General features: G+C 40.1%; 1 long non-coding RNA gene across 1 annotated transcript in view; it reads right to left on the bottom strand.

Moving 5' to 3' along the window:
* Positions 1 to 8,445: 8,445 nt before the first annotated feature.
* Positions 8,446 to 22,074, bottom strand: part of LOC309619444 — a 99,866-nt gene continuing 86,237 nt past the window's right edge. The window contains exon 3 of the long non-coding RNA XR_014238966.1: positions 8,446 to 9,738. This is a non-coding gene — a long non-coding RNA (uncharacterized lncRNA). The remainder of the gene's footprint in view (positions 9,739 to 22,074) is intronic.

Genomic DNA, 22,074 nt, shown 5'->3' on the forward strand with positions numbered 1-22,074 from the left:
TTTTTTCTAGTACTGTTTATCAGAGGAATACACCATAATATCTAAGAATAAACAAAGACATAACATGTTTAACTAAGCTTTGCCTCATTTTGACATTATCTCTATTGGTTTAGCAACTGAAAGAGCTTGGTAAAGACTGGCTTGTATACACATACAGTTTTACTTGTTTTTTATTTAAAAAAACATTAAATCAAAAATGCGGAGGGTTTATGTACTAGACAGCAAATAATTTACTTGATTGGATATTTGGATAAAAATCTATTTGGATAGAAATTACACTAGATCTTTTCTGGAATATGTAAATGTTTATAAGGATTGTCTTGCAATTTAAAAGTACTGTGATTATTGGCAACCCTGAAGAGGATGTAGTTAAAGGTATTTTTGTATGAGGCCTGTAAACATGCTATAAAGGATTGACCCTACAAGACCTTAAACTTTTTTTTCTTCGAAATAATTCTTTAAACTAGGCAAAGTGATTTTCCAAAAACTTTAAAGTGACTGGCTTATAGTGAAATTTAAACTCAAAAATAAAGATGTAAAATTAAACTGTTCACCCATTTTGGATTTCAAGAACTGATTCTGGGTTTCAGGAACTGATTCTTCAAGATTTGAAGCCCTACTGGTGTTTTTCACCTCCTGGTGAAGGTTATGCAGTTGAGTTATGACATTAGAAGTTTCCGTCTATTTCCTCCAGAAGAAATTTCCCCTGGGACCACATGAATAGTCATTAGCCGTTTTTCTGTGAGCCTGAAAAACTAAGAAAGTGAAAATAAGCTCCATGGATAAATGACAAGCAAACTGACAACCAAATTTAATGAACACCTGTGCTCACAGCCACTTGCTGGGGGGATTTTAAAAGGTCTTTACAAGGGATCCTGTGCTTTTTTTTGCTGTAGGGTAAGATTTTGGGGCAAGACAGCGAGTAGCAGCACTTGTCTGTTAACAACACCAGTGACAGAAGCAGGACCGGGTACCAAAATCACCACAGTTGATAAGTATTTGTTGATTTAAGTATCCTTAGGGTTTATTGAAAATTCCTTCACAGCAGGTAAATAATACTCAAAGCAAATTCTGGGTTTCAAGTTATAATATCTTCCTGGAACAATCCTTCCAGGTTTTTGGGTATTATATTAAATATTTAAGTACCGATAAAAATGAGCTTGTCATTCTCCTGGAGTATGTCAACTTTTTCAAGGATGGCACTTTAATAGGTTGTCATAGTATAGAAATCGGCACGATTTAATTGAAATTTAGAACCAGGAGGTAGAATTGTCTAAGTTAAGAAAGTCTTTTAGAATTCAGATTTGGGGACTTCCCTGGGGGCACAGTGGTTAAGAATCCGCCTGCCAATGCAGGGGACACGGGTTCAAGCCCTGGTCTGGGAAGATCCCACATGCCGCGGAGCAACTAAGCCCGTGCGCCACAACTACTGAGCCCGTGTGCCACAACTACTGAAGCCCGCACGCCTAGAGCCCGTGCTCCACAACAAGAGAAGCCACCGCAATGAGAAGCCCGCGCACCTCAACAAAGAGCAGCCCCTGCTCGCCGCAACTAGAGAAAGCCTGCGCGCAGCAACGAAGACTCAATGCAGCAAAAATAAAAAATAAATAGAACTCAGATTTGGAAAAATTAGTAATTAAAAAATATACTTTTCTTTGTAAGGCCTTTGTTTTTAGGTCGGTGAAGCTGAATAAGGTAACTCTGTAATCTCATAAGAGACATAGAATTTCTCAAATTCAATTTAATTTAGGTTGGAGAATCAGATATCAGGACCATAGATGGGATCTTCGTTGGTAAGATGGTAAACATTCAGTATTTATGTTCAGAAGTAACAGCAAAATGAAAATAACAAACCATTAAAAATAACTATCTACTAAAAGTGAGGCAATATGTCACAGTCACATCCAACCAAGCCTAACGTTGGAAGGCAGACCCTCCGTATTCCAGTCCTGGCCTCATGACTCATCACCTTCTGCTGACTCATTTTCTTTTCTTTCTTTTTTTAATGTATTTTTTCAAGTCTTTATTGAATTTGTTACAGTATTGCTTCTGTTTTGTGTTTTGGCTTTTTGGCCGCAAGGCATGTGGGATCTTAGCTCCCGCACCAGGGATCGGATCTGCAGTCCCCGCACTAGCAGGTGAAGTCTTAACTGCTGGACCGCCAGGGACGTCCCTGACTCATTTTCTTGACTGTAAAATGGGCCTAATACCAATCAGCTTCGCGTCCTTCACGTTGTTCCCTCCCAGAGAGGATGATTAGCCCCGCGCCATCCCACCCGAGTCCACTTCAGCCTGCGGAGTATGACAGGGTTCCCATGGTAAACTCGTGACCTAGCCCTCCAGCTCAATTCCCACCTGTGCCATTTCTAGACGCCTCCCTCATACCTCTCCAAAGAAGTCCAGGACCTCTCCCAACAGCATCCCACTTGCTTTTCCTGTGTCAACCCCCTTCCTGCTCCTGTGGTGTTTGTGAGTCACTGGTGGTATCCACAGCCACTCCTGATCGACAGTGCCCAGCGTGTGATTCTGTGGAAACCTTCATACACACGAACTTTGAAAGAGCCCCCGACACTACGGCAAAACATTATTTGCCGCTTTGTTTCTCTCTTAAACTCCCTTGCCCACTATCAGTGATGACTTGTCCTCTTCCATCTCTTGAAACCCTCTCCAACTCATATTTTCATCTAATGACCTCCTTTTATACTCCCTTGAAATCAGAACGGTGTTAGAAAACAGAAAGCTTTAGAAAGAAAAACGCTTAGAAAACAGAAACCGTCCTCACCTTTCCTACCACCAAATCCACGGACCTCTCTGCAATAGGACCCTGTTCTTTAGGATGAATCTTTTATAGTTAGTTATTTCAAGTTTGAGGCTTTTCTATCGATTTCTCAGAAAGACCATATAGAATAATACCCCCGAGCTCTTGCATGTTTATAACTATTTCTCTCTGGCATTTACGTTCGTGGGTCAGTTAGTTATATGTAAAATCCTAGGCTCACTTTTCTTTCCTTGAGAATTTAAAAACGTTTCTTTATTGTCATTTGGCACAAGGTGTGGATGTGAAATAGTCTGAGGCTATTCTGATTTTCTTTCTTTTGCAAGATTTATGGTTCTTTTGTTTGGCTGTCCAGAGAGTTGTTTTCTTTCTCTAAAAGGTCAGCTGATTTACTTGGATATGTCCTGGTGCTGGCTATCCTGAGTGGCCCTCCTAGGTCCAGAGTGTCTCTTTCCGGGCTTACTGCATTGTTTTGGTTTTATTCTCCAGTTTCCATTGTTACACGTGCTGCATCTTCACGGCCTCTTTTCCATATTTACCTTTTCCAACAAACCCTTTTCTATACCTTTTCCATATATTTTGATTTTTAGAAAATCTCCCCCTTTTTAACTTTTTTTCTCACCATGTTCTCTGTAGTCTTTCTTTGGGTGTTTCTTCTAGTTTAGTTTTTATTTCTGAATTTTTTCCTTTCCTGATCTCTCTCTGCTGTACTTCCTCTTGTTCTCTAGTCATCCATTTTCAGAGTTTTCTTTTTGTGATTTCTGCTGCCTATTCACGGCTTCTGCCATTTTCTTAGTTCCTCTGAGCTAATTTTGAAATACTGTTATATATTGTTTTTGGTGTGCTCCTTTGTTGGTACATTTTTCGAGCAGTTTTTTCTTACACTTTCTTTGACGAGCCATCAATCACGGCCCTTTCCTGTTGCTCACGTGTGATGGGTTTGGATGGAGCAGGATGGTATTCCACCTTCAGTGTTTGGGTGCCCCCCCACCTGTGGGTCCTGTGAAGTGTGAAAAATAGTGTTCGTCTTTGCAGTTACCACTAAAAAATACTCTCCGAGATCAGCTTCCTCGGGCCCCTGCTCACTGATGTGAGGGCTCCGTCTCTACCGCATCAACTGTGTTCCTGCCTGCTCCATTGGGATTCTGCTTCCAGCAGTATTTCCTCAGAGTGGGCTCTGTCCTACCCAAAGGGTGATTTTTTTCTTGTGAGTTCCTAATTATTGGGAACCTAGGCTGACCCAGCATCCTCTGATCTCTTGGCAGCCCTTTAGCCCGTGCCTATGGTCTCTCGGCACTCTCCAGAATTCCGAAGTCTGCAAATTTCTGCTCTTTTTACCATTTGTCCCCCGAATCTGCTTGCTGATATATTTTTACTAAGATGTGGTCCTCCTCTTTTAGAGATGAATATTTGTAAGCCATTTCTGAAGTCTGGCTCTTAGGATCGTCAAACCTCCTCTTATTTCTACCTCTGCACAGCTGCTGATATATGATCATCTATCTATCTATCTCTCTATATATCTATCTATATCCATGCCTATATCTCCACACAGGACTGCATCTCGTCCTACCTACTCGGCTTCTGGGGTTTTGGGTGGTATCTTGTCGCCTGGTTTTGTTGAAAATATTGTCCCTTGAGATCTGTTTTTTGTCTATGTCATTGTCCCTCTCTGTAAGGGAGCTTTGTGATGCTCAAAACTATGCTGCTGCCACTGCTTTATTGATTCGCTATTTAAACAAATATGACTATAGACCAAGAAGCACATTTCTCATGAACTCTTTTCCCTGATTCGCTTATTTCCAGCCAAAGTGAAATATGTCCATTTGGACTGCTAGTCAAAAGCACTGGCAAATCCACAAAGCCCTCTGCTTCTCTGTTCATCTGCTTATGGGGCTTGTTTTCCTTACAGTCTGTCAGTTTTTCTTCACATCCCGTCCTTGTATGGGTCCCATGAGTGAAGGTGGTTCTCTCTGTGGTTCTCTGTGCAGCACCTGCCTACCAGCTTGATTTTTAGGAATACAAACTCCAACATCACAAATGAAAGGGTGCCTGTGTGTGAGCACAAGCGCCACAGAGTGGTATAAAAACATGGCTGCATTTTTCCTCACAGGGATATAAAGATACCCAACTGGATAGTCTTATGCACTGAGTTGTCATCTGCAGAAGGGTCTGCGCAGGTACAATTAAGACTCAAGGTAATGTTATGGGAGGCTGACCAGAGAAATCCTGGCACTTCACATTTTCTTTCAGCCGAATGACATTGCAACCCTGAGGTTGACAAATGTTTCAAAGGAGTGGTTTTTTTGCTGTTAATATTTTTTAGCAGTGAAAAACAATTTCCTACTTTTAATTTGAAACAGAAAATATCAGTGATTGGAAAGATAAAAAAATCAAGAAAATATTTAAGCAGGTGAAAGAAAGATAATGAGACTATATAAGTATATACTCTTAGACAAAAAGAAAAGGAGATAGAAATTTTGATAAGTTTGACTTTTAGACTTGAGTGTCTCAAAATTGAATAGCCTGTTTGCAAGGGATAAGGAAATTTGGATATCAACTAGACCATCTTTATTACACTCATTATAAAACTATCTGAAAACACTCCTCCAGCATGTGGAGGACATACAGCAATGAAACACAGCAGCTTGAGGGAAGTGACTTCCTAACCAAGAAAACACAGAAACAATGTGCCCAGAGTCCAGGAGTACATGTATGTTAAGTCCCAAATTGGGACTGTTTGAAAAGGTTCTAGGGGCACTCAGCTTCTTATTCATTGCAGAGAAAATACAGTCTTCTTAGTGGTAAACTGCTTTTACCTCAAAGCATAGCTGTGTTCCATGGGTTCTTTTTCTATGTGTGAAAATGATAGTAATTAAGGAACAGTGCCTTTTACACACATTGGGAAACATGAAGTGATCCTATCAGTTTGATGTATTAACATTATACTTTAATAAATCTTAATGATTGAACATTTTAAGCTTACTTCCTGAGATAAATCTGACTTTTTGGCAAGTGTGGAAACCTGTTCAAGTAGCTCTCAGGAAGTGTAGGAAAGTGGGCTGTGTCTTCAAAGGTTTCCTTGACTCAGCCTGAGTTTCTGTGATGAGAGCTAGTTTTCCAAGCATCAGTTAATGTCTCTTTAAAGTTTTCATGATAAAATGGAAACAACAATGTGCCCAGAATCAATGACTGGTTTCCATTGCTTTTGGTTTGGATGTTAGGTAATAAAACAGGACAGAGTGGGAAACTGTGTAATTTGTTATTGCTTAATTGAGCAATATTTTTTAAGTAGTGTTAAATGAAAAAAAAAAGAGTATAAAATACAGAGAACGGTGATTCCTTCTGTTTGACTGACAAACTTGTGAAGATATACAACCACACGTGTTGTTCCTATTCAACATTTTTTCAACGTAGTAACAATTAAATGATACTTTAAAAATTTCTCTATTGCTGATTTTTACTCTAAAAACTAGAACTTTCTGTTTTGGTTTTCCCACATTTGCGAAAACCAGGTTGGTCTCTATATTTATGAGGTTATGCTGTGTGAATAAAAACAACTGTTACAGATAGTGAGCTGACGGAAAATTATTTCTGAACAATGAGTACTGTATTATAATCACAAATGACAATCTCTTAACAAAAAATTTGGCCAAGATCAACGTGAGAACATGAAGGTGAGTAATTTAAAAATTATTAAGTCCAAGCAGGCCAGTGTATAACAAATTCTTGAGACGGTATTTAATCATTATTTGTACTTTGTGCTTTTAAATTATACTTCCATTTAATACTGCCAAAGAGCACTTGGGGAATAGTTTTCATTTTAATTGAAAAATGTCATGTATATCCATGAACAAGCTATGTGAAATAAAACAATCCATTTAATTCCATAAAATTAATACCACGCAGAACATTTTTATTTGCTTAAAATTTGATGTCAAATGTATTACTTAAACAAAAAATAGTTTGAAAAGAATCTCATTAAGAAAGTTTTAGGTACTATGAAGGAGAAGGCTCTTGCTTCAAAGGCAATGAGATTATGAAAAAAGTTAGGGAAGAATCTGCTACGTAAGATAAATATATGGAATAACAGGAATGAGATGAGATATAAAAGATCTGAGAGGTAGGCTGGGTAGAACAATAGCTGAATGTATATGTATATGCATGCTCCTGTGTGTGTGTGTGTGTGTGTGTGTGTGTGCGTGTGTGTGTTTAAGTGTAAAGAGATGTCCTAAAGTCCAGGAAGCACTGAAGATGAAATTTGGTACCCTCAATGTCTAACTGTTCTTAAATAGCTTTATTGACGTGTCTTTTATTTACTATAAACTAACTGAATTATAGAGCTGTGCAAGCGTCACCACAAGACACTTACATTTTCCTCATCACATAACGTTTCCGAGTGCCCATTAAATACAACTCCTTACAGATCTGGTCTTGAAATCCTCACCCCCCACCCAGCCCCAGAAAGTACTGATCTGCTTTCTGTCTCTGTAAATTTGTCTTTTTTAGGCTCTACATTAAACGGTATCATAAAATATGTAGTCTTCTGTGTCTCACTTTTTTCACTTAGTATAATGTTTCTGAGGTTCTTCTATTTTGTACCGTGTACCAGTAGTTTGTTTCTTTCAGTTGCGGGTTTTCCATTGTATAGATATATCACATTTTGTTCATCCATTCATCAGGTGATTGTAATTTTGGAGCATTTCCAGTTTATTTTTTTTGCTATTATGAATAATGCTCCAATCGACATCCACATGTGAGTGTCTACGTGGACATATGTTAGCATTTTCCTGAATAGATAGGGGTGGAGTGTCGAGTCCTGTGGCATAGGTTTAACATTTGGATCAACTGCCAAACTCTTTTCCGAAGTGGCTGCACCTTTTTACATCCCCACCAGCAATGAATGAAGGTTCCAGATTCTCTACATCCTTGCCAAGGCTTGTTATTGTACATAATTTTTTCCGTCCTGGAGGATATGCAATGGTATCTCATTGTTGCTTTAATTTGCATTTCCCTAAAGATTAATGATACTGAGCATTTTTTCATGTGCTTTTTGGCCACCTGTGTATGTTGTTTGATGAAATATCTATTCAAATCTTTTGCCCATATTTAATTGTTTTTGTCATTATTATTGAGTTGTATTTTTTTATATTTCACATATTTGTCCTTTACCAGATATATAATTTGCAAATATTTTCTCCTAGTCTGAGACTTACCTTTCTTGATAGTGTCTTTTGACACTATTTTAAGTGTCTTTTAAAATCGTTGATGAATTCCAATTTGTCAAGTTTTTAAAAAAATGGATTGTGCTTTCGGCATGATGTCTAAGAACTCTTTGCTCAACCGAAGGACATGGAGATTGTCTCCTACATTTTATTTTAGAAATTTTATAGTTTTTCTCTTCCAGTTGTATTGAGGTATGCCTGACATAGAGCACTATATAAGCTTCAGGTGTCTGACATAAGGATTTGACTTGCATACATCCTGAAACGATTATCACAGTAAGTTTAGTGATCATCCATCAGCTCATATATTAATTAAAGAAGTAGAAAAGTTTCTTTGTGATGAGAACTCTTAGGATTTCTTCTCTTAACAACTTTCAGGCATAACAGACAGCCGTGTTAATGACACTGATCATGCGCACGTTACTCCCTAGCATTTGTTTATCTTATAACAACTTTCGTAGATAAGAGACAGCATGTTAATTACACTGATCATGCTGCACGTTACTCCCTAGTATTTATCTATCTTATAACTTGGAGTTTGCAGTGCCTTTTGATGGCCTTCGACCAGTTCCCCTCCCTCCACCCTCCATCTCTGGTAACCACAAATCCGATCGCTTTCTCTCTCTCTCTTTTTTTTTTTTTAGGGTCTGTTCAAATCTTTTTCTCATTTTTAATTTGTTTTCTTATTATTGAACTTTTAGGGCTCTTTATATATTCTGATATGTCCTTTATCAAATATGTATTTTTCAAATATTTTTCCCAGTATGTGTTTTTTTGCCTTTTTCTTCTTTTTCTTTTTTATTTGTTGAAACTCTTACATTTAGGTCTGTGGTTCATCTTAGAGGTGATTTTTGTATGATGGAAGGCCCCTAAGTTCTGTTTGTTGTTGCTGTGGTGGTGGCTGATGATGCCACAGAGTTCTATGGTTTTTATCTGAAGTTCAGGAGTTTGGCAAAGCAAAAATGCTGTATGTCAATTATATCTCAATAAAACTGGGCGGGGGGGACCCTGCCAGCTGAGCCAGGCCAAATTACTGACCCACATAATTCTAAGCAAAGAAAACAACTGCTGCTTTAAGCCACTTAATTTGTGGTGGTTTGTTATGTAGTGATTGATAGCTGAAACAATATATCATATTCACTTCATATTTTCTCTGTAAATAGTTATGCCTGAACAGGACATCTTGTAACAGACGTTACAGGAATTTTTACTCTACTTCAAAATTGTTAAGCATATCTCATATCAGAAAGTATAGGCTTTCTGATCTTTTGTACAGATATATGTCTTTTGTATACTTTTTTGGTACAGTAGTCCCTCCTTATCCTCAGGGGATACATTCCAAGATCCCCAGTGACGCCTGAAATAGCAGCACCAAGCCCTGTATATACTATGTGTTTTTCTATACACACGCACCTACGGTAAAGTTTAATTTATAAATTAGGCACAGTGAAAGGCTAACAATAACTAATAGTAAATTATGGCAATTATGACTGTGAGTATTGCCTCTCTCTCTCACGAAATATCTTATTGTTCTGTACTCACCCCTCTTCTTCTTGCGATGACGGGAGAGGAAGTGAGGTGAATGACACAGGCATTGTGATGTGGCGTTAGGCTGGTACTGACCTTCGATGACACGTCAGGGCAATTGGCTGCTTCCAGTGATGCTGGATCATCAGCTGTGACCAAGTGGATGGCTGGATCGACAATGTCGATGGCTGGGGCATCCCAGGCAGGTCAGAGCTGGATGGAGAGAGATTTCATCACGTGACTCAGAACAGACACGCAATTTAAAACCTATGCATTGTTTACTTCCGGAATTTTCCATTTAATATTTTTGGACCACAGTTGACTGTGGGTAACTGAAACCTTGGAAATCAAAATTGCAGATAAGTGGGGAGGACTACTGTATAGATATATATCTTTTGTATACTTCTGTATAGATCTTTTGAACTTGTGCTTATCAAGTTTGACATTTATGTCAAAGTTAGTGAAATCAGTATTGCTTTTGTGGGATTGCATATGACTTTTAAAGCTGTTGGCTGTAAATATATTAGATCCGTGTCTCAAGTTAACATCTACCAAAGTGGCATTTTTTGCTTCTGTTGCCTCCAGTACCTCTTTGAGAAAAATGCAACTTTTTGGAAGAAGGGAAAAACTACTTTTCATTACAGATTCTTTAATCAACAGCAATCAACTCTGCCTTTTATAACCACTTGCAAAGAAAATGATTCCTAATTTCCCAGTTCCAAAATGCCCTAATGTAATAGATTTCTAATTACGTAACTGAAAAAGTAAACACCGTCTAATGGTTGCTCAGACATTAGGGTATATAGGTGTGATTACCAAATGTGTCTGTTTTCCTAGACACCAAATGCTAAATCTATTAGGATTTCCTGCTATTCTTCTGAATGTTGAAGACTGTTTATGTAAATTGAAAAGGTCAATGTATAGACACATTTCTGTGACTTTCTCCCTCTTAAAAGTATAGACTTGATAAAAAAAAATGGAGCAAAAATGAAATTTTTAAATAAAACTCATGCACAGTTCAAATCTGTAATTTCTTCTTACACTGAATACAAGTTATTTTTGCTATAGTTACCTAAATAAAAATATGTCCATATAACTGTTAACAGAACATCATATTTTTAAGTTGTTTGAGGAACTATATGCATTTCATTAGTCCAAAGTTAAATTATCTACCATAGTGCTTTACTATATAGCCACTTAGATTCTAGGAGCCCAACACCTATATACAAGCTTGAAGAAGATTTGACAATTGATTATAAGAACACATTTTAAAAAACGTGTAGCCCAATGAATATTACTTTTGTATTTAAAGTAGCAAGAATCTGAAAAGGCCATCCAATGGAAAATATGTGAAGTAAATATTTCTGCTATTCATTCCTACTTGGAAACAGCTTTGGAGTAGGATTTGTTCAGTTATAATTTTGTTTCATCTTAGCATGTCTCTGGCCCGAGAAAATTTTTAATCTTGACAGATCATAGAGTAGAAAGATTCCTTTTGTATATAATGCAAATATTAGACACTTAGGGAAGGGGGTGGAGGAGGAGGGTTCAGACTCCAAGTTTCTTCATAATGTTTCTCCCAAACGGACTCTGTAGAAACTTAAGAAGATTGAGTCTAAACCTGAGGTGCTGTCTTATTTGTCCTCAAAGATGTGATGGCTATATTTCTAGGCAGGCAATTTCACTGAAAAGGTTGGCTATCCTTTTATTTTAATCTGAATGAGTATGCTTTGTTTTTTTTAAAATAAATATTCATTCTCCTTTTAGCGATCCCTCTGAAGTCAATCTAATTCTTCCTTTCAAAGGTTTTTCTGTGTTTGGGCTATTGTGAAATTGTGACTTTACTGACCTGCTGCTCTGCGGTAAGCGAGCTGGGAAATTGAAGGAAACTTGTAAAAAAGAAAGAGAATTTCTTCTTCCTTTCACGGGGAAGATGGCCGTTAAAGTGTGTTCCACAGACCAAGGGCATCTGCATCATTTGGAAGATTTCTCAAAATGCAGAATCTAGGGCCTCACCTAAGACCCACTGAATTTGAATCTGTACAATGACAAGATCCCCCATGTGACCCTAAAATTGACATGCACTACCCTAGCAGAAAGCACTAGATAAAGCCCATCAGCCTTCCCCTCCCCAGTGGCCCTCAGAAGGACCTCCCTCTTCTCTGGGGTACCACTAAGAAAAGAATACAGAGGCAAGCAGCTCTGGGAGTTTGCTTCCGCTAGGTCTGGCTTTGGGGAAATAGTTTAATTTCCAGGCTTCTGTTTGCTCTTTGTCAAATGATCTAGTATTTTGTGACATACCTCTTGCGGGTTAGCATGTTATGACTTACTCTTATTTGTTAACACTGAGCCCAAATCATTATTTAGGAAGAAAAAGTCTCCTCCTTTACCCAGGGGACAAACATTCACTTCACCAGCACATACTTATCCTAGTTTAACACATGCCAACTAAATTAATTTAATTTGTTTCAATTTAAGCTACCATACACTAGATTGATACAAATACAGTTGCCACTGAAACATATTCTTAGGTAAAAATAACCAATCATTAATATATTAGTTGATTTACATATCATATTTTTCCAAAGGAAAAACTGTAATGAACTGCTATTCATTATAGTTATAATACATCATGTCTTTAGTTAGTTAGCTTCTAGGAAACTACTTGAGATTATAGTATACTATAAACTTCCTGCTGCAGATATATAAAGATGTACATACTTAAATTTATCTTTAAAACTCAAAGGAGAATACTAAAAACAAATATAAAATATATTTTGATTTACAAATTTACAAAGCTCTTCACCCACATAAGTTCATTAAAATTTGAAATCTATGCAACTTTCCATTTTATCCTTCTATCCTTATCCTTTTATCTTTATCTTCCTTTCCATGCTATCCTTCGTAAACTGGCTCTTATTGTAGATTTTGTAAATTTCTTTGAGATCTTTCATTTAAAGCATCATAAAAGTGGGTTTATTGTCATTTATTATGCCATAGATATATCTAGGATAATTGTTTCATAATTGTTCCTGTATGTTGGTGTTCTAAGGGTTCAGGTTAAGGAAATCGCTGTGTTTCCCCAGAATTCCTTCTCACTACATATGTTAAGTCCAGTATGTTCAGCCTGAGTTGACATAAGGTGCAGACACTGAGGCACCAGTTTACCAGGGCTGATAATACTTAAGACTGATACTCTTACCTGATATCTCACTTTCAAGATATATGAGGCATTGTAGCCTTTGGCATAAGAGCTCCAGATTCCACCCCAGTATTTCCATCATCCCCTCTCCTCCTGCCTACCCTCCACCTCCCAACGTGCACACCGCACACAGCACACTACTCTCTAGCGTCCGTCCAACCACTTTCCCTTCCATGCCCTCTCTTAACCTAGACCTTCTCTTATCCTGTTACTTTTCCATGGAATGCTCCATTCCCTGCTCCCATTTACCCCTCCCTGTCCTTAGAACCAGAACTGGAGAACTTGTTTCTTTTATTGGAATTACCCAGTTACTCTTAAATTTACGTCTTCTCCCCTGAGGCTCACTTTATCCCCGCATGGTAAGGCTGCCTGAGGGTTGAACACTGCCTAGGTCACTGTTACAACCTGTCAAACGAGGATGTTTGATGATTGCTAAGTTAATCAATATTAGAAAGTTCTCACTGCAGATGGATTTAGTATTCCTTCCACACATGTAACCCTGTGAAAACCAAGCAGAGTGCGTGAGCTTGGGGGCGGACTTGGAGAGGTAAAGCGTGTTAATTTCCAGTGCGATGGGCATCCTGAGTTCCACACAGTCTGTGCTGCATCAGGATGACTTGAAGACCTGGTGTAGAAACCGAGGTCTGGCTCCTGGGTGGTTGTTATTCTAGCTAACGGCAGTGATCATACTGTCGCACTTTTGTGGATATCTAATAAAAACTCAGAGAACAGCTTGTAAAAGGCAGTACTCATTCCCGCTGAGAGAAAAAGGGAAACAAGTGAATCATCTACTAAGCAATTTCAAATGTTTCTGCTGTAACCTTAAGAGCATAATTTTAACTTTTTGGCACTGGGTGAGGTCGGCCTTAGTGTACTTTGAACTACGCATTATAACTGGAAAATTGGATGCAGAGGTAAAGGGGAGTTTCCTTTTCTCAAAAGTTGTTTAGCCAAGATACACAATCCGTGAACAAGAGTAATTTGGTGAGAACACTAGTGAGGTGTATACCTGGATAAATATTTGTTTTCCCATGTTCTAAAATACCAAAAGCTTACTTCCTTTAGGTTCCCATTTATATTTATTATTAATTTCATGTCATATTATTTTCATGTATTTTAAACTGCAGACTGGGTAATTTATTTTATTCAGGATATTTAGAAATCTAGGGGGCACCATTTAAAATGAGTATTTCTTGCCATGAATAGAATTTTAAAAATTACATTTGACTGTGAGGAAATAAGGGTGTATGCAAAGCTTCTAGCATCTAAAAAACATGCTTAATTTCTAGTTTTAAGAAAGCGATGACAACTTTTCCTTTTTCATACTTCCAGATTCTTCAAGGGCCATTCAAGTCAATCGTTTGCTAATAATTGCATTGGCATTGTGCTGGCTTGAAGTGTGACCAAAGAGAAGCATGTTTCAGTATAGATTACCAATCACACTATTAGCAATTCAGGCAAGTTAATGACTAATATTGCATTGGTATAATGGTAATCACTTTCAGGTCATTCAATAAGAACTAATTCCTAACCAAGACAAGAGTATAGTTAAAGAAAGAGTATACGAAAGGATGATAGATACAGATTTACAGTAAATCGTTTTTAACTGAAATCCAACTATTAGTAAGAGATTATCGGGAAGGGATTTACTTGGGTAACCCCCCATAATTTAGTGCTATTTTTCTTCTGAAGACTACCTAACACATTTCAACTTCTGGAGTATGTAACCTGGGCTAGAAATCTCTCGGGAACCAGCTCCCTCACGATCTTTGTGGTATTTCCTGTTTGAGTCAGACTGGAAATATCCCTAACAGGCTCCGCTTTAGGGATTTAGCCCTTCACTTCCACAAGTAAGAGAACCAAGAGACAAAAGAAGCTGAAACAAGAGAAAGGCAGCCAAACCATGGTTTTAATTTTTCAGAATCTCCTGCTTCGTTTAAGGAGAAAGGTTTATGGATTGTGGTCCTCAACCAGCCATTATATATAAAACAGTATTTAGATCCTTTCTTTGCCTACTAACTTAATGCATCACTGACTGTAGTTCCATTACAAAGTGCTTGAGTCAAGGTTTGGAAGATTTAGACAGAGACAAGTCTGGAGCTTCATAAGCAGAACAAGGGTGACATAGCATCATAGTTACATGAGCTATAAATCTGTGAAGAGAAGATGTTGATTGTCACAGGTTCATTTTTATCTTGCTGCAGAGCATTGATGGTCAGTGATCTACTTTATTTTGCAGGGCTATTAAAGGAATTCTTAACCATGTGTTGCGATTTTATTTAACAAGTAATGGTGCCCCTTTGAAGAGGATTTGTACATCCTGTTTGATACCTTAACAAGTTAAGCCAGAACTGAGATATATTCTAATTTCTCACCTGGGCATAAAAATAAATAAATAAATAAAAATAAATAGAAGGCCAGAAAAGGAAGGGGAGAAAAAAGCAGTTGCCATTCAGGATTTATAAAGAATAGTTACATTTGACAGCTAAGATATATAACCACTTATCTTCGCTGCTGGTCAAAGATTATTTCCTCTGGTTCTTTCTATTTGAATCCACCCAATAATGTATAAGGTGTTTTTCTCTTAAGAAAAAAAGGTATTCTCTGAAATTACATGAAATTTAAATGATTTAAGTCCTAGTTAGAAAATTTAGCTTGAAATGTAATGGTGATTGTCACCTTATATTTCAGTAATATTTCATTTCCCACACCTGCCTTCAAGGGCTGTTTCAATCATGAATAACAGTTGGGGAGAAAAATGATAAACATTATGCGTGCAGCAGAGGTCTTAGTAGTTATGAGCCAAGCTGGAAAGAGGAACAACTGTCACTGCAGGGCTGGACCCGGTGGGGAGCCTGGAGTTCTGCCCTAACAATCCCGGACTCTGCAACTTTATATGCTCTCTGTGGTTTTAAAAAGACTTGATCTTTCTAATATTACATTCTGAAAGCCAACTTAATAGATACTCTATTTCTGGAGAGCTTTGTAGCCAGAATGATGGAAAATTCTTGTGGTTGTTGCCGTGTTTCTCGGTGAAAGAGCAAAGCACAGCCTAAGTGTGGCTGATCTCTGTGAAGTTTGCATATCCACTGACAGTGGTGCCGGGGTGGAGCCTTCTTTATGCTGTAGGAGAGGAGAAGCATTCTTTCCAGCAGCTGGAAGGTCGTTTCGGGCTTGGCCAATGTGCTTGGTGTGAACCTGGGAAAGTCAGTGCAGAGTTTGGTGAAGGAAGGAGAGAGAGCTGGCACTTTCCAGTTGAAGCAGGTGTGGCCCCGTGTGATGTGATGCGATGTGAGAAGAGTGAGGAGGCTTCATGGTCAAATCCATCACCTTATCGTATAGAGTTAAGCACATCCTGTTTTCCTTCATTCTCTTTCCATGTATCACTGATCATCTGATGTTTAGCACAAAGAGTTGGGGGTGCTCGGTCTCCTTGCTCTATAGCCCCAGCATTCCTTCACCCCGAACTTAATTCTCCTCACTTATTTTCCAAAAAATAAATCACTTTCTACCCCCTCCTCGGTTCTACTGCTACCTGAGCATCTCTGAAGGCTCATGATCGATCTCTGCTGCACAAAGGGCTATAGGTCCCCTCCTTTAAAGGTATAGGAAGTGGAGGATTTTAAAGTCAATTCTTTTTATTTTCCTTTCCCACACATTTCAGATAGTAACTGAGAGGGGTGTAGACACTTAAACTGCTAGAGCAATTTCCCTTCCTTAAGAGCCCCACCCAATGCAGGCAGCAGCTACAATGAGCTCGGCTCTAATCATCCCCCCTTGTCTTTGTTTCAGAAGTGTGTTCTTTAACATGATTCAGTTCAGCAAAAGTAAACCATCACGTGTTTTTGAGAGGCTATGATAAGGATCTCTGCAAGATAATGCTCTCTCAGGTCAAGTCCCTGACAATCATGAGTTTATAGTCTACCCAGAAAGGTTAGAGACCTATCAGAAGCAAGGGAATTCATTACACATAGAAAGCAAGTAAGTGTTGAATGCTAAGTGATGAATCGGTGATATAGAATATACGAGCTATGCTTTCTCAGTGTCCTGCACTTCTTCATAGCCTTTATCGCAATTGCCATGAAAGGAGTTATCTGGATATCGTTTGTTTAACATCTTGTGTTCACCCTGCACCAACCCCTTGGTTCAGGGTCCTTGCTGGATTTTTGGTTGCCAGCCTATCCCAAGCGGAGAACCGTGAATCCAGAAATTCAGAGAAGGAAGCACCCCTGTCATCTGGGCCAGTTCCCAGCCGTGGCCATCAGGGACGGCTTCTCAGAGGTGCTTCAGATCCAGCGGAGGGAAAGTCCAAAAATTGCCGTGGATTAGTCATGTCGGCCTAAACCTCTGTCTACGCCACAAGCCTGTAATGACACACTTCTTTATCTGGGAGTCCCCAACCTGTTGCTAGAATCAGGAAATGGTGGGTGCCCCCCATGCCGGTGTGGCTTGGACAGCCTGCCAGTGTCATCTGGTTTGCTCCCAGGTGTGGCCCGGATTCAACTCACCCCAGAGACGTGTCAAGTGCCCACGGGTTTGGCATGGGTGATGGCAGCCTGGGCTCCCAGGCAGCCCCCAAACCCGGGCGGTTAGGACTGTTTACATTTTGAGAGGAGCCCCGGGCAGCACCATCCCACTGAAAGTCCTTACTGTCTTCAGTGTAAGAGTTCTCTGTCTTCCATTCTTGTTTCCAACTCTCCTAGGATTCAGGAGAACATGAAAAAGAAAACTACAGCCAGCCTTTCTGTGGGATTCATAACTCTGTGTACAGCGTAGGCTGAATAGGAAGAAATCGTTGAACCGTAAACAGGCTTTTTAACCTTCTCTGCTGCTCCCGGAGAAGAGAAGCGGGCAGCTGGTAGCACATCTCGGCGCTGCTCCCTAAGACCTCCCCTCGCTCGCTCTGCAGGAAGAGAATGAGTCATCTCCACCCAGTGGTGCTGTGGTCACCATGCATTACGATGCACAAATAGCAGTCTAGCCTTTGAGTCTTTCTTTTCCTATTTCTCCAGACAGCTTCAGTCCAAATAAGGATCTTATCCCTCCTGAGATAATTCCTAACGTTTCTAAATAGGTTTCCAATTTCCCACTAATTCCACTATCAGTAACGAGCACCACTTTTCACAAATGGGCCAGTGGGTCGTACAGATGCCCATTTTATTTTGCTTGAAATACTTTTAGGAACTATGGAAAAGGAGTGGTTGATTTAGAAATCAGGGGTAAACACAACCTTACAATTATCACGTGAATATGGGGCATTAGGAAAGATTAGAAACACCACCACTAGGAGCATTCAAGTTATTCCACCCTTCCTTCATGCCTTGAAATACTATGCCTTTCGTTCCACTCATGTGATTTTGGTCTCCATTTAAAAAGTCACTTTAAGAGTCTTTTGAATATTTTCTGTGGTGATAGAAATTTGTTCTTTGAGGATTGACTTGAATTTAGGGAACCAAAAGATAGAACTAGCCCAGTGAATAAGGTGGATGATCATGGCAGGTGATACCAATTTAGTTTTACAAATAAAGGGAAATGGAAAAGATTTTCTCCACAAGGTTTTTTACACTATAGCATCTGCAGGCTAATACTGTAACCTTACCAAATGCCTCTTGTAAGAGGCTGACCCTAGATTGGTAGGTTTTTTCCTCTTTTCATACAAGTTCTGTGTATTGTGGTTTTATTTATGCTCCAGTTTGTATGGAATTATGTCCCTAAATAATGCTGCTGGAGCTCGGTCTTACAAGATTCCTGGAATTCTAGCCCACTTCAAACAAGTACTTAATAGACCAAATTAAGATAATTACATTGTGCTTTTGCTTTGCAGAACACTAAAAGCAAAATCGCTCCTAGATTGCTAAAACCATTTAAAATGCTTTTGGAAATGTTAAATTATCTGTAGGTGTGCACACTAGATTCTTCGTTCAAGTCCAGTTGGTACCTTACATTGTTTTGGTCACTCTTAGAACATGGGTTCAATTGAAGTTGTCTGAGAGGGGAAAATCAACATTCTCCAAATACGCAGGCAAAGCTTTCGTCCACAGGGCAGAAGAATCAATTGTTCTCCTTCTTGGCTTCAGCCGTTCCTTTGTTTTCACTTTTCTTCCCCCCAAGTTCACACTTAAGGCCCCTTTTAATGCTGTGTGTCCACCACCTTTTTCCTGTTATTGTGTTTCTTATTATAGGCTGCCCTCCTTAGAACTCTTATCTTTTCATCACCTCCTCATCCTTTTCATTGAGATGAACTTACCAGAGGCGGAGAAGGACTCAAAGGACTCTTCCTACCTGAAGGGGGACCACACCATAATCTGATAAAATAAAGGATGACTGTCCAGTGCATTTACCCTTGAGTTGTGGCTTTATATTGTTGTTCGAACTGCAACCCAGAATGGAACTTCTTTTAAATTTCAAAGACTTTTTTTTTTTTTTAACCTCCAAGCCTTTTTAAAAAAAAAATCTAAGTTTGGACCTTAATGTGTCGACAGGTCTCTTTTACATTATTTTTGGCTAAAGCCAGAAACAAATTGTGTTGAAAATTATTATGAGAACACCTCTCCTTCTAAGATTTCTAACTCGGTAGAGTAGACTCCAGAGGTTTGGATTAATCAGGTAAGCCTTAGAAAAACATCCGCTGTTTCAGACGATCTGCTTAACCAAATCCCAATGCTGAACTGCTAAAGGTTTTCTTATCTAGAATGAACTGTGTGTTAGGGGAGTGACCTGATGAACTACTACTTATATATGAAGGGAATCTGAAACCTCACAGTTATACTTTTAATAATGTGGCCAAAAAGTCACGTTCATATATGTTTCTAAGACCAATATATATTTTGCAAGATGCCCGTCTCTGACATGATTAAAATATGAACTGTGTGACTGAATTAACCTAATTATTCCATAATAAAAAAATACTATTTTTTATCAAACTACTCATTTTGAGATTACTTAAAAATACATTTTACGAGAGAGGACCTTCAGGATGGCGGAAGAGTAAGACGCGGGGATCACCTTCCTCCCCACAGATACATCAGAAATACATCTACACGTGGAACTGCTCCTATAGAACACCCACTGAACGCTGGCAGAAGACCTCAGACCTCCCAAAAGGCAAGAAACTCCCCACGTACCTGAGGAGGGCACAAGAAAAAAGGAAAAACAGAGACAAAAGAATAGGGACGGGACCTGCGCCATTGGGAGGGAGCCGTGAAGGAGGAAAGGTTACCACGCACTAGGAAGCCCCTTCGCGGGCAGAGACTGCGTGTGGCGGAGGGGGGAAGCTTTGGAGCCGTGGAGGAGAGCGCAGCCACAGGGGTGTGGAGGGCAAAGCGGAGAGATTCCCGCACAGAGGCTCGGCGCCGAGCAGCACTCACCAGCCCGAGAGGCTTGTCTGCTCCCCCGCTGGGGCGGGCGGGGCTGGGAGCTGAGGCTCAGTTTCGGTCGGATCGCAGGGAGAGGACTGGGGTTGGCGGCGTGAACACAGCCTGAAGGGGCTAGTGTGCCACAGCTGGCCGGAGGGAGTCCGGGAAAAGGTCTGCAGCTGTCGAACAGGCAAGAGACTTTTTCTTACCTCTTTGTTTCGCGGTGCACAAGGAGAGGGGATTCAGAGCGCCGCCTAAACGAACTCCAGAGACGGGCATGAGCCGCGGCCATCAGCGCGGGCCCCAGAGACGGGCAGGAGATGCTAAGGCTGCTGCTGCCGCCACCAAGAAGCCTGTGTGCGAGCACAGGTCACTCTCCACACCGCCCCTCCCGGGAGCCTGTGCAGCCCGCCACGGCCAGGGTCCCGTGATCCGGGGACAACTTCCCCGGGAGAACGCACGGCGCGCCTCGGGCTGCTGCAACGTCATGACGCCTCTGCCACCGCAGGCTCGCCCCGCCTCCTCTGTACCACTCCTTCCCCCCGGCCTGAGTGAGCCAGAGCCCCTGAAGCAGCTGCTCCTTTAACCCCGTCCTGTCTGAGAGAACAACAGACACCCTCAGGCGACCTACACGCAGAGGCGGGTCCAAATCCAAAGCTGAACCCCTGGAGCTGTGCGAACAAAGAAGAGAAAGGGAAATCTCTCCCAGCAGCCTCAGGAACAGCGGATTAAAGCTCCACAGTCAACTTGATGTGCCTGCATCTGTTGAATACCTGAATAGACAACGAGTCATCCCAAAACTGAGGAGGTGGACTTTGGGAGCAATGAGATATATTTTTCCCTTTTTCTCTTTTTGTGAGTGTGTATGTGTATGCTTCTGTGTGTGATTTTGTCTGTATAGCTTTGCTTTTACCATTTGTCCTAGGGTTCTGTCTATCCGCTTTCTTTTTTTTTTTAACTTAAAAAATTATTTTTTCTTAATAATTATTTTTTATTTTAATAACTTTATTTTATTTTATTTCATTTTATCTTCTTCTTTCTCTCTTTTTTTTCTCCTTTTTATTCTGAGCCATGTGGAGGACAGGCTGTTGGTGCTCCAGCCAGACATCAGGGCTGTGCCTCTGAGGTGGGAGAGCCAAGTTCAGGACACTGATCCACAAGAGACCTCCCAGCTCCACGTAATATCAAATGGCGAAAATCTCCCAGAGATCTCCATCTTAACGCCAAGACCCAGCTTCACTCAACGACCAGCAAGCTACAGTGCAGGACACCCTATGCCAAACAACTAGCAAGACAGGAACACAAACCCACCCATTAGCAGAGAGGCTGCCTAAAATCATAGTAAGGCCACAGACACCACAAAACACACCACCAGACGTGGACCTGCCCATCAGAAAAACAAGATCCAGCCTTATCCACCAGAACACAGGCACTAGTCCCCTCCACCAGGAAGCCTACACAACCCACTGAACCAACCTTACCCACTGGGGACAGACACCAAAAACAACGAGAACTACGAACCTGCAGCCTGCAAAAAGGAGACCCCAAACACAGTAAGATATGCAAAATGAGAAGACAGAAAAACACACAGCAGACGAAGGAGCAAGGTAAAAACCCACCAGACCTAACAAATGAAGAGGAAATAGGCAGTCTACCTGAAAAAGAATTCAGAATAATGATAGTAAAGATGATCCAAAATCTTGGAAATAGAATAGAGAAAATACAAGAAACGTTTAACAAGGACGTAGAAGAACTAAAGAGCAAACAAACAGTGATGAACAACACAATAAATGAAATTAAAAATTCTCTAGAAGGGATCAATAGCAGAATAACTGAGGCAGGAGAATGGATAAGTGACCTGGAAGATAAAATAGTGGAAATAACTACCATAGAACAGAATAAAGAAAAAAGAATGACAAGGATTGAGGACAGTCTCCGAGACCTCTGGGACAACATTAAATGCACCAACATTCGAATTATAGGAGTCCCAGA

Source organism: Balaenoptera borealis (assembly GCF_965194805.1).
Source record: "Balaenoptera borealis genome assembly, chromosome: 21".
Lineage (NCBI taxonomy): Eukaryota > Metazoa > Chordata > Mammalia > Artiodactyla > Balaenopteridae > Balaenoptera > Balaenoptera borealis.